A 10,000-nucleotide genomic window follows, 5' to 3' on the forward strand; every position below is an offset into this window, starting at 1 on the left:
CAGCAGCGCTGCATGCAGCATCAGTGGTACAGCAGCAGCAGCAGCAGCAGAAGGCACAGCGAAGTTACGCCGCGTGGTCGTTGAGGGTTTCCATGCTGCTGCTCTAACCAGCGCCGTATCGTCGTAACCAGCGTCATTATTCTCATGACCATCCTTGTGGGATTGAGCGGCGTTAACGGTTACATACACAGGTTCGAACCCCTCCCCCTGTCAGTTGATAGGTGGGTGTGAACTCAGGTTGGTGCAAATTAAGCGGCCAGCTTTCCCTCAGTGCCCTCCAGTGCGTGCAGTTCAGTGGATGTGTAGGTAATAACTAGTCAGTGCTGCGGCTCTGTACATAGTGTTCGTCAGTGTGTCTGCCTGGGTGCAGTAGTACAGTGTGTGCGTTTGTCAGTGTGCCAATGACTGCGTCTGCAGGTCATTCTGTGGTGACAGTGAGCAAGGATTTGAACCGGATCAATACCGCACCACTCAGTGGAGATTATTATATGGACTTGCGTGGACAGCTGTTCACGGCTGGGAGCTCAGTAATTGCGGACCAATTATTTGGACAAGTGTGTGTCGCCGGTTGACAGAACTGACAAAACGGATCAAGCCTCTGACAGGTATCATATCTCTCTTAATTAAGCACTGATATTCATTGGACGAAGTCGACTTTGCGAGAAAACTTTACGAAGGTTTTGCGCTGAATCAGATTTAGTAAAAAGACTTCGCAAAGCGTTCGCGAAGTCAACTTCGGTCTCAATTAAGGAAGGCCTTTATGTACGGCATCTTTAGTTGCTCTTCTCACATATACATATGTTATGCACGTGCATCCTCGCCGCTACTGAACCAAAGTGTCCCACCGTGTGTAGGTGCATTTTGAACATAAAAATCAAAACAGGTAACTGAATATAACTGATGATTTCACATTTCTGTAAGACGTTTTGAACACTTTGTGACAATATGATAGTACATAGTTAAAAAATTGCAGATATAGTGTTCACTGGTGTTCAAATGAACATTTTGTGTTGATTATGTGTGCCTCCGGCTTTTGCTGGTAGAACAATACATGTACTACATGTATTTCAAAAAAGTTCAAAACTTGTTACAGAAAAGTGTTTAAAAGTTGAACACTTCTGTTTAGAGTGTTTATAAATTATACGACCTCATAGGCTTCAACATTTCAGGTACATTGACTTGTGATGATGATACGTTTAAAAGAATTACTAGCCAACACAGATTCATTAACAATATATTTGAATAAATTGACAGTGTACCCAAGGTCTCCATAAGTATTATCTTCAGGGCTCACAGATTCAGCAACGGTAAAATGTAATATATTTGCTGCGTACCAGCTAGGTTCGAATACATTTGCGGTGTTTCAGCTAGATTCCAATACGTTTGCAGCGTACCAACTAGGTTCGAATATATTTGCAGTGTAACAGCTAGGTTCAAATAATTTGCAGCACCACAGCTAGGTTCTAATAATTTGCAGTGTAGCAGGTAGGTTCGAATACATGTGCGGTGTACGAGCTAGGTTCTGATACATTTGCAGCGTACCAGCTATATATATAGGTTCGAATACGTTTGCAGCGTACCAGCTAGGTTCTAATACATTTGCAGCGTACCAGCTAGGTTCTAATACATATGCAGCGTAGCAGCTTAGTTCTAATACATATGCAGTGTAGCTGTTAGGTTCTACTGAATACATTTGCAGCGTACCAGCTAGGTTCTAATACATTTGCAGCGTACCAGCTAGGTTCTAATACATATTGCAGTGTAGCAGCTAGGTACGTTCTAATACATTCACAGCGTACCAGCTAGGTTCTAATACATTTGCAGCGTACCAGCTAGGTTCTAATACATATTGCAGTGTAGCAGCTAGGTTCTTGTCAAGCGGACCAACGCTGATTAACGAAGACAACGCAAAGAGAGTTGGAGAAAAAAAAACCGCCACAGACATTAATGAATTTGTTATACAATACAATACCAGAACGCGATATCATATTCACAAGATAAGACACATTAATTGGGTACGAGATGATAACTGCAAACTAATCTTCCCATGGGGTGCATTAGGGTTACGGTGTCGTTTTCAGACTCAGAGCTAGAAGGCAAAAGCTAGGTCACACACAAACTAGTAATAGGACCAATTGCCCAGCTTTTTCTGTCAAATAGGAACATAGCACAGTGTTCTATATTGCTATTTCATATGTTACGTGGAATTCCATTGGTCAATTGGGCAAAACTGAGCTCATTGTAAAAGTGATATCGACGACATTTCCGTCGATATCAGTTTTGATATCGACGACCTCTTTATTGCTTCCCCACTTCAAAAACAAAAACACCTAAATTTAAAAACAAACAAATATATATAAAAATGTAATGATCCCAGAATTTAGTTGAGCAAGTGACTAAAGACTTTTTGAAAGAAAAGACATTTTTAAATACTGAAAAGTACAAGAAAAGAGTGAACAAAAAGAAATAATAATCAGAGGGAGGGATATGGAACAGCCAAAACTGAGACAAATACTTTTGTAATTTCTTCACAGTAAATACAAAATGTCCAGAGAATTAGCAATATATCTAACATTGACTGACTGTGTGACGATATCTTCTAATTGCTATTGGTCTGTTTCGACAGTGATATCAAAATCTCGACCTCCGGTCTCGATTTTGATATCACTGTCTCAACAGACCATAGCAGAAGATATCATCACACAGTCCGTCAATATTGGGTAAGATGATCGAACGTGTTGCAAAGACCTGTACGCGTACGTGTAGATATTGCGTCACCCGTAATTCGCTTTTTTCCTCCAATGTTCCAAATGCCTACGTTGTTTTGCTCCCACCAAGACTGCAGATCTTGGCAAACGCGTGACGTAAAAAGTAGATTTGATGACGTTACCGTACACGTTCCCGTACATTTGCTGAAAAGTTCCACGTCTAGATCTGGCTAATTAGGTTCCTGGTAGGAAAAGTAATGGTCCTAAGACCTCCTACGTAAACACTCAGTAAACGTGTCATTGTTTACATTCAGTCAAGTAATGACTGAATGTCTTAACGTTGGCGGAGGGTGAGGTCTGTCTCCCGATGTATGTGTGTGTGTGTGTGTGTGTGTGTGTGTGTGTGTGTGTGTGTGTGTGTGTGTATGTATGTATGTGACAAGCTTTTCTCAGAACCTACCCGACGGATTTTCTAGAAAATTGATGCATACATTGCAGAGGGCATTTTCTTATAGTTTTTTTCTCCGATTGTTGATAGGGCTATATGATGACGTCATATTTGACTGTTTGCAAAAATTGAGGCGGCACTCTCACGGCTACAGTTTTTCATCAATTTTTTTGAAACTTTCGTTATATGGTCTTCGACTAAGTGCGGACTTTGGGATTGCATTTCAGCTTGGAACCTTCACACTTCGTTTATGAAATTTTCACTCAAAGTTAGCCAAATTTGTCGATTTTCTAAAAGTCGATATTTAAATCACAAAGGTGACCTCATTGTATTCTGTATTGCCTCCTGTATTTTAGCTCCTTTCAGTCGAGGGTTTTGAACCCGGTACATGACGTCATATTGAAAGGCCAGATATAATGACGTACAGCACCCTGCGCGCTGCGTTCTTTCCCCCAAACACAGTGAAGATTTTACCACGTACGTACTGCTTAAGGGCTGCTCACACACAGGCGGAGCAAGCGGAGCAAGGGTGGAGTATGCTGCACCAGGCGGAGAGATGACGCTACTTCCGTTGCAGGAGTGGAGAAAGTGGTGTGTGCGGTGCGGAGCAAGGAATAGGACACGTTTCTATTTTTTGGCTCCGGTGCAGCGGTGCAGCCAATCAGCGCACTCATCACTTTCTCCGGAAATAATATGTGAGTTGCTTCCCTTGTTCCCCCAAGGTAACTGATCGAAAACATGGCGCCTCCGATGACCGATGAAGAGACGTTCGATTTCATCGAGCAACTGGAGTACCATGAATGTCTGTGGAATCAGGCCGGGTCAGGTCATACCTAAGACTTTAAAATTGGCAATCTAGTGGCTGCTCCGCCTGGCGTCTGGCATTATGGGGTTAGTGCTAGGACTGGTTGGTCCGGTGTCAGAATAATGTGACTGGGTGAGACAGAATAATGTGACTGGGTGAGACATGAAGCCTGTGCTGCGATTTCTGTCTTGTGTGTGGCGCACGTTATTATGTCAAGGCAGCACCGCCCTGATATGGCCCTTCGTGGTCGGCTGGGCGGTAAGCAAACAAACAAACAAACAAACAAACAAACAAACCTCGGCCCTGGTGCTGTTTGTGCGCTTAATTACGTGATTCTTGTTAGTTGCTGGCTGAACGTACGCTAGGTTTTTATAAGCAAACAATACATATATATCACCTGCAAATTGTCTTTTTATATTTAGTCAAGTTTTGACTAAATATTTTAACGTAGAGGGGGGAATCGAGACGAGGGTCGTGGTGTATGTGTGTGTGTGTGTGTGTGTCTGTCTGTCTGTCTGTCTGTCTGTGTGTGTAGAGCGATTCAGACCAAACTACTGGACCGATCTTTATGAAATTTTACATGAGAGTTCCTGGGATTGATATCCCCGAACGTTTTTTTCATTTTTTTGATAAATGTCTTTGATGACGTCATATCCGGCTTTTCGTGAAAGTTGAGGCGGTACTGTCACGCTCTCATTTTTCAACCAAATTGGTTGAAATTTTGGTCAAGTAATCTTCGACGAAGCCCGGACTTCGGTATTGCATTTCAGCTTGGTGGCTTAAAAATTAATTAATGACTTTGGTCATTAAAAATCGGAAAATTGTAAAAAAAAATAACAATTTATAAAACGATCCAAATTTACGTTCATCTTATTCTCCATCATTTTCTGATTCCAAAAACATATAAATATGTTATATTTGGATTAAAAACAAGCTCTGAAAATTAAATATATAAAAATTATTATCAAAATTAAATTGTCGAAATCAATTTAAAAACACTTTCATCTTATTCCTTGTCGGTTCCTGATTCCAAAAACATATAGATATGATATGTTTGGATTAAAAACACGCTCAGAAAGTTAAAACAAAGAGAGGTACAGAAAAGCGTGCTATCCTTCTTAGCGCAACTACTACCCCGCTCTTCTTGTCAATTTCACTGCCTTTGCCATGAGCGGTGGACTGACGATGCTACGAGTATACGGTCTTGCTGAAAAATGGCATTGCGTTCAGTTTCATTCTGTGAGTTCGACAGCTACTTGACTAAATGTTGTATTTTCGCCTTACGCGACTTGTTACATTTAGTCAAGTTTTGACTAAAAGTTTGAACATAAATGGGGAATCGAAACGAGGGTCGTGGTGTATCTCTGTGTGTGTGTGTGTGTGTGTGTGTGTGTGTGTGTGTTTGTGTGTGTGAGTGTGTGTCTGTGTTTGTGTCTGTGTTTGTGTGTGTGTGTGTGTGTGTCTGTGTGTGTGTGTGTGTGTGTGTGTGTGTCTGTGTGTCTGTGTCTGTGCGTGTGTGTAGAGCGATTCAGACCAAACTACTGGACCGATCTTTATGAAATTTTACATGAGAGTTTCTGGGTATGAAATCCCTAGACTTTTTTTCATTTTTTCGATAAATGTCTTTTATGACGTCATATCCGGCTTTTTGTAAAAGTTGAGGCTGCACTGTCACACCTTCATTTTTCAATGCAATTGATTGAAATTTTGGCCAAGCAATCTTCGACAAAGGCCGGACTTCGGTATTGCATTTCAGCATGGAGGCTTAAAAATTAATTAATGACTTTGGTCATTTAAATTGGAAAATTGTTATTAAAATTATTTTTTTTTATAAAACGATCCAAAATTACTTTTATTTTATTCTTCATCATGTTCTGATTCAAAAAACATATAAATATGTTATATTCGGATTAAAAACAAGCTCTGAAAATTAAAAATATAAAAATTATGATCAAAATAAAATTTCCGAAATCGTTTTAAAAACAATTTCGTCTTATTCCTTGTCGGTTCCTGATTCCAAAAACATATAGATATGATATGTTTGGATTAAAAACACGCTCAGAAAGTTAAGAACGAAGAGAGGTACAGTAAAGCGTGCTATGCAGCACAGAGCAACCGTAACCGCGCTAAACAGGCTCGTCACTTTCACTGCCTTTTGTACCAGTGGCGGACTACGGTCATTGTGAAAAAATGCAGTGCGTTCAGTTGCATTCTGTGAGTTCCACAGCTTGACTAAATGTAGTAATTTCGCCTTACGCAACTTGTTTTCTTTTATTTTAAATGACCTGATCCGAGAACAAAAACTTACTGACCGGAGCACATGTTTATTGGTTAAAAAGTGCGATCCTGAGTAACGAAAACAATAATAGCTATCTTCTTGTGTTCCTTGTATTGATAAATGCAGACACTGCTAACGTTCCAAAATCCAGAATAAAATAACAAGCAAGAAATGTTAGTCAATGGAACGTGTTTTTGTTTTTTTTGACAAATGCATTGTTTTGTCAAAAAATAAAACATATAACATTTATCTAAAACATTTTTTTTTAATTCCTTCTATATATTTCTTGACATTGTAAAGACATTGGAAAAAAAACCCGACCTGAACCTTAACAAGACTGACTTGGAAATACATGACAGAAAAACAGCGAAAACTAAATGGCAAAACCGAAATAAGCACTAGGATATATTGTTTTTAACAATGTTGATCTCGAACTTTGCCGATGACCCAAAAGCAGTCACCCTGTGACAGTAAGAGTCTGATGAACGTGCTAGCCTGACGGGTAAACTGGTCTTGAAACCCGTTAATGCAGCTTGCTATTCATGATATTCAGACAAGCCAGAGAGCTAAAGGAGTTAAATAATAATAATAAGAAGAAAATAGAAGGAAAATAAACCACGACAATTTTGAGAAAAAGAGCTGCATTTACACATTCCTGCCAACGAACAAGGGGGAAAAAAACACTTTTCAATGCTGCCAATTAGAAAATAAAATTCTCCTAATGATTCAAAAAACGAACAGCTGAATTCAGACAGGTTAAACTCACTCTTCAACGTGAACACATTTTCCTAGTGATTCAAACTTGAACAGCTGAAATCAGGCAAGTAAAAACGACTCGTCAGTTTGAACCAATTCTTTCAGCAGTTCAAATCCGACAGGTAAAAACGAAAAGGTCCAAGCCACTCAAAAAAGAATCAGACCATAAATAACCGACACTTCTGCTCGAAAAAGTCTCCCAGCGATTCAAAAACGAACAGCTGGAATCCGATCCTTTAACTTGAACAAAATAATGGTCCCAGCGAAAAAAAACGAACTGAAATTAGACAGGTAAACGACACTTCTACCAGAGACTGTAGAATATACAGTCTCTCCTTCTACTTTAAGAAAGTCTCCCAGCAATTAGAAAACAAACAGCGGTAATCCAACAGGAAAAACGATCCTTTAACTTAAAACAAATGGTCCCAGCGAACAAATACGACACTTCTACTCGAAGACACTGAGTCTCCCAGCGGTTAAAAAACAACAAATTCCAGATAGTTGGAATCAGACAGGTATGAAACGACTCTGAAACTCGGACACATTCTCCCCGCGATTGAAAAGCCAAAAAGCTGTAATCAGACAGATACATAAAAACAGAAAACGACCCTTTGACCTGCTCACACGTACACATCCATAGCTTTCCTTTTTACCGAGACGTAACATTGTTTCACAGAGACAGTCTCAGATCTGAATTGAGACAAGCCTGAGATATATTAGTCCAACTTATCTTCTCCCAGCTAACCGATAGATCAATTCACCTTATCTTTTTGTATAATTCTTTTTTTTCACAAAACAGAGAACAAGAACAGCAGAGACACGATCATACTGAAGAGCGAGTGCTTTCCATAAGACAACAAACACAAGACAATGATGTGTTAATCGTGACAGCGAATGAGAAAATGTGACACACTCGAAGGTTTTGACGATGAGTTTTAAATTCATGAACTTAAGGTAAAGGACCGAGTAACATGAACAAAAAAGAATATTTGTTTAGTCTTTCTTACTTCAAAACTGCCAAGCTTCTGAACACGCAAAGGGGTCACTAAGAGTCAGGTTTGGGGGAATTCTACTCAGAAGGTGCGTGACGTACAGAAACTGCGCACAAGGATACAGAGTTGCAAGCTAAATTACACGTTAGGTTTAATAATGTTGCGAAACTGGTATGTCCATCTATTTGACCCTCAGTGTTGGCTCCAAAAAGTTTAAAATATAAAAATCAGTAAATATTCATCTGCCGGAAAAATGTCAGAGCGTAACTCCAACGTATATTGTACGACTTACGTCCCTCCACCAACCCACCCAAAAACAAACCAAAAAACAAAACAAAAATGCAAGAAATTCGATATTGAGCAACTGCAATCAGGTGCAAAAGCAACCCTTCAATTAAAGAAAAAAGCAACCATAGAAGAAAAAAAGAAGAATAAAAATCACACACACAACAAACTGTCTTGCTTTTTCACCAATCCTTTTTGCACTGTTATGCCGAGAACGTCTGTATTCAGACAAAGCCAAAAAGATAGATCAGTTCCACTGATCTCCCCTCTACAGTTCACGTCCCCGCAGTCTGGCCGCAGAGAAAGAGCAGCCCAGCGGAGACATTGAACAGACAGAAAGGCGAGTTGCTTTCCGCCGGACATAGGACACAAAGCATTGATCTGCTAATTGCTCGTGACGTGCAAGGGTCCCTGTAGGTCTCATCGATCGTTTGCCTCACACAGAACCCCCCCCCCCCCCCTGATCCTGCTCTCTGAGCCCCCCCCCCCCTTCCCCTCTCTCCTCCTTTTCACACCTCTTTCTCAAGCCACCCTCGTTGTTGCCTCAGGCTCAAGTTCTCTCAGACTTCAAAAAGAGACACTTGAGACTAAAGAATGTGTCAGCCGCGTGCTGATTAAAATAAGTCTTCCTGTCACAAAGGGTATAGCCCTGGGAACCCCTGTTTTGCACTTGGATCATTCTTAAAGAAACATGACGTACTTTCAGAAAAATAAGTGTATAATTCCCACACTGCAGTCGAACAAACAAAATACGGGATCATCTTCGAGATGCGCTTGTGAAGAAAAGTAGTAGACATTTTTTGGATCGTTTTTTTTTCTCCGCGGACTGTACTGATCGTATTTTAGACAATCAATCGTATACAATACTTATGAAAATGATTGTTTTTGCAACAAGAGTAATGGTAATGCATTGAAGGCTTTTGTTGATTCAAACGATTCTTTCTTCTACAATCGTCAGTGATGACCAATACTTTAACGGATATTTTAGGCTCACCCTAAGATTCACGACCTTGATTACGACGAAAACACGCTTCCAAGAATGGCATCAATGTGTTGATTTGAACAGTTCTTGTTGCTGAAGATTTCACATGATGTTTCCGTGTGCGTATTTGTATCTAGTGAGTACATTTCAACTGTTGTCTTGATCAGAACAGTTACGGTTGACACAGTTTGTTAGCCGTGTGCTGATTAAGGCAATTCTTGATGTCACAAAATTCACAGATTTGAAAAGAATAGAAGGCCCAGCAGTTTATTTCGCTGGTTTTTTTTTTACGAACGGTTTTGTTGATAACAGCAGCTAGGTTATACACCATCAATAATAATAATAATAATAATAATAATAATAATAATAATAATAATGATTATTTATACGCGCACACCTTCCCAAAGGGAAGCTCGTGGCGTTTACAAAGGCGCTTCATGCATACACTCGTACATAACAATCTCACAACCTTACATTCCACACAATCAACCGTACAAATAATAATAATAATAATAAAATAAGTACAAAATAAAGGATAATAAAGCAAATATCTAACTGTACATTATTAAAAACTCTAAAAGAATATTATACATCACAGAGGCACTGGGGTCGCGAGGATTATCAGACTATCCCCAGTGTACTATTAGCGGATTTTGTTTAATGTCACACCTTTCACAGCCTCCACAGATAATGTCGAGGCCAAGCAGTTTATCTAGTACTGTGACAGTGCTTTTGACGACATTCGC

The 10,000-nt window shown here is 39.8% G+C and overlaps 1 protein-coding gene across 1 annotated transcript in view; it reads left to right on the forward strand.

The window, feature by feature from the left end:
- The window catches only part of LOC138966202 (pyrethroid hydrolase Ces2e-like), a 115,831-nt gene that overhangs the window by 47 nt on the left and 105,784 nt on the right, over positions 1 to 10,000 (forward strand). Inside the window, exon 1 of the mRNA XM_070338335.1 lies at positions 1 to 605. This exon is cut by the window's left edge and continues 47 nt beyond it. The gene's annotated coding sequence lies outside the window, so the exon portion shown is untranslated. The remainder of the gene's footprint in view (positions 606 to 10,000) is intronic.

This window comes from Littorina saxatilis, linkage group LG5, assembly GCF_037325665.1.
Source record: "Littorina saxatilis isolate snail1 linkage group LG5, US_GU_Lsax_2.0, whole genome shotgun sequence".
Classification (NCBI taxonomy): Eukaryota; Metazoa; Mollusca; class Gastropoda; order Littorinimorpha; family Littorinidae; genus Littorina; species Littorina saxatilis.